The 4031-nt window shown below is 37.5% G+C and overlaps 1 protein-coding gene across 3 annotated transcripts in view; it reads right to left on the minus strand.

The window, feature by feature from the left end:
* DGKH (diacylglycerol kinase eta) overlaps positions 1-4031 on the minus strand; it is a 179468-nt gene that overhangs the window by 153540 nt on the left and 21897 nt on the right. The gene's annotated exons all lie outside the window — the stretch shown is intronic.

Below are 4031 nucleotides of genomic sequence, written 5' to 3' on the forward strand. Positions count from 1 at the left end.
ATATATATATATATATAACAGAATATTACTCAGCAATAAAAAAGAATGAAATCTTTTCATTTGCAATGATGTGATGGAGCTAGAAAGTATAATGCTAAGCAAAATACATCAGAAAAAAGACAAATACCGTATGATTTTGCTCATCCATAGGATTTAAGAAACAAAACAAACAAGCAGAGGGAAAAATTAAGAGAGAGACAAATTAAGAAACAGACTTAATTACAAAGAACAAACTGATGAGTTGAACAGGTGATGGGGATTAAGGAGTGCACTTGTCGAGATGAGCACAGGATGATGTGTGGAAGTGATGAATTACTATATTGTACACTTGCAACTAATATAACACTGTATGTTAACTAACTGGAATTAAAATAAAACCTTAAAAAAAGAAAATAGAAGTAAATAGCAAACACCCATAATTCCATAACACAGTGGGAAACCACTATATCTTTGGTATCTCCTTTCGTGGGGCTCCAAGTCTACACATGGTGTTACAATCTCCTTTTCATATATTGTGAGTACCTTCCATGTCAGCATGGTAACAAATAGTAATTTGTTCCTCTGTCTACTCTCATAGCACTTATTGAACATCTACAGCCTGCCAGTTACTGTGTACCTGATGGATTTTTTTTGATATGGATATAGCATAATTAATTTAACCAACTCTTTATTTTTGGACATTTTTATCATAAACAATGAATAATAAATAATCTTTCTGGCTAAATATTGAATAGGTTTGAGAAATTATTTGCCTTGCTACTTGGGTTTATGGTGAGTTTCAATATGTCAGGATTCAACAAGCTTTTACTTCCTATTTTCTTCCTTAGTGTCACATTTTAAAATTCTTGCCAAGTGCTCGCTTCAGCAGCACATATACTAAAATTCTTGCCAAAAAAAAAAAAAAAAAAAGAAAGAAAGAAAGAAAGAAAGAAAGAAAGAAAATTATTTCCAACCCTGAAACTATACAATTACTTATCTATATTTATTCTAGTACTTTTATGATTCATTTATTACAAATGTGATCTTTAACATATCCAGAAAGTATGTAGTTCATGGTGTGAGGTAGGGATTGGGCTTCCAATTTTTTTTAACTAAATGGTGAGCCAGTTGCCTTAAGAGGAATTACTAAGTAAACCATTTTTCCCCACTGATTTGAAATATTATTGTATTGTGAGATATATTCTTATATATTTATGGACAAGTTTCTGAACTTTTTATTCTGTTCCATTTATCTCTCAATTTACTCCCATATCAGAGCCACATTCGTTGTTTTTGTAGCTTTGTGCTAAGTTCAATTACATCTGATTGGCTAAGGCCCTTTTGTTATTCTTCCTTTTCAGTATGTAACTCGGTATTATTTTATGACCTTGCAGATCATTTTAGTAAGTCAGTCAAAATTCAGATAGCAAATGTATTTGTAATTGTGTAAAATTTACAGACAAGCTGAGTAAAACTTAATAAGTAGCATTTGTCCAAATTCTTTCTGTCCTTCAGCAAAGTTTCACTGTTTTCTTGATGTTTTCAGTTTTTGTGATGTTCTGCACATTGCTTAAGCTTACTTTTCATTTTCATCTCACTAAAAAAAATTTTATAATATTATTTGAGTTTATAGCAGATCATTCCTATGAAGCATACTTATAATTGGTTTTAATTACGGTAAAATGCACTTAACATAAAACTTATCATCTTAATCATGCTTAAGTATACAGTTCATTGGCATTAAGTACATTCACATGGCTGTGCAACCATCACCACCATCCATTCACAGAACACTTTTCACCTGGCAAAACTGAAACTCTGTCCCCATTAAACACTAACTCCCCATTCCCCAACTTCCCCCAGCCTCTGGCAACCAACATCCTACTTTGTCGTTGTTAATTTGGCTACTCCAGGTACCTCATGTAAGTGGAGTCATAAGTCCTTTTGTGGCTGCTTTATTTCACTCGGCGTTACAGCCTCAAGTTCATCCATGTTGCAGCATGTGTCAGAATTTTTTTCCTTTTTCCGGCTGAATAAACTCCTCTTGCAGATATATACACCATGATTTGTTTTTTCAGCCACTCGTCAATGGGACATGTGAGTCACTTTTTCTTTTTGGCTCTTGTGAATAATGCTGCTATGAACAGGGGTGTACAACTGCTTTATAATTTAAACAGGTTATATATCACGTGCTCATATTGTGTAGATGGCTAATGAAAGTGTACATCAAGTTCCCAGACCTTATCAGCCTGTAGGTATACAAGAGGTCACAGTGAGGACAATAACCCACACTTCGCTGGTTGTTTCTCTTACTTGTTCATATAGAACCCCAGTCCTCCTCTTTCATATAAATATTTCCCAGGGAATGTCTCCTGTATGTTCACAGTTTCCCTTGACAGGAAAGTCAGCACATGTGATTTCCCCTGTTCATTCCAGCTTCTCAACTACACCACACACACTGGGCCCTGAAGGTAATAATGTCATAGAATGAGTATTTTCCTGTCCCCTCATTATATCCACTCTCGTGTTCCTTAACAAAAGAGAATGAAGGTGCCCATCCAATACAGAACACTCCTCTTTAAGAACAGGAGGGGAAGGATCACGAATGCTTGAATGGTAATAATTTAGGATTGTTGTGCTATGTATAGATGAATGGACGATGAGAAGATTCAACAGGAGAAAGCTGAATCTCCTTCAACATTGTTCCCTTCCTACTGTGGAACCTTCGCTAGATCTATGATAATGGCTCTGGCCCCTTATCAACTCACAGAAAGGTTTATAATTACACAGCTTTGATTCTGGCCTGCCAAAGGCTGGATACGAATGGGGATTTTTCACTATGACCAAAGGTTTCACCAGCACCTCACTCACTTTTCCTTCTGAGTGCAAAGGTACCTCCGGAAAGAGTGCCCTTCACCTCGAGATTCTTGACGATGTGGCCAACATTTACTAGCACTTACTGTGCACCAGGCACTGAACTAAGGACTTTATCTCTTCAATCCTCACCAGACCCTTAATGAGAACTTACAGACAAGGAAACAAACACTTAGCTTAACCAATAAATACTGGAACTAGGGCTCACGAGTTACTTAATGCATGTTAAGGTTTCATTTGTATGTTTGGTTTTTTTTAATTTTTTTTTTCAACCTTTATTTATTTTTGGGACAGAGAGAGACAGAGCATGAACGGAGGAGGGGCAGAGAGAGAGGGAGACACAGAATCGGAAACAGGCTCCAGGCTCTGAGCCATCAGCCCAGAGCCTGATGCGGGGCTCGAACTCACAGACCGCGAGATCGTGACCCGGCTGAAGTCGGACGCTTAACCGACTGCGCCACCCAGGCGCCCCATCATTTGTATGTTTTTTAAAAATTCCAACCCCAATCCATTTATTTCTTCAAGGAACTGTTTTCATGTTCTAAGTAAAATATTCTTTGTATTTGACTATTGAAGGGACCCCAATTATGCATACATGATCCAGAGATTTCCCCAGCAAAACCTATTATGAAGGCATCCATAAAGCATATTTAAAATAATTAAAACTGCATAGCTTTTTTTTTTTAGTAGACTTTCTTTTCTTTTTCTTTCTTCTTTTTTAATTTGAGTGACTAAAATGAAATTCTTTGCAATGGTTTTCTCTTCTAACTTTCCTTAGCTGCTTGGTCCCATAGTTACTTCTTAAGATGTCTCAAGTGCTCATTCTTTACCCAGCATGAATTCCAGAACTTGTCATTGGAATCTCTCCCTTATATCCACCCTCAATCTCCCTGTCCCCTCTTGTTCTGCCATACTTACCTAACCAAACCACAACCCTGGTTTACCTTAGTTCTCTACTTACTCTGTACCTACAGCCATGCTGCTGAACATGGTCCCATGGCCAGGCTGACGGTGCTTACCTTAAACTCATGGTCACTTGCCTCAGGTGTGCCTGAAATGCCACCTGATATTCACACTGCATTTCTCTACTCCATTCCCTTTTCCACTCTCCTATTCAAGTATTTCACACCTTCTCCTCTCTCCCCAGATCTCCAAGATCCTCTCCATGCCCGCCCCCC

The sequence above is a fragment of the Herpailurus yagouaroundi genome, unplaced genomic scaffold (genome assembly GCF_014898765.1).
Source record: "Herpailurus yagouaroundi ecotype Mexico unplaced genomic scaffold, PumYag 197, whole genome shotgun sequence".
Taxonomy (NCBI): Eukaryota; Metazoa; Chordata; class Mammalia; order Carnivora; family Felidae; genus Herpailurus; species Herpailurus yagouaroundi.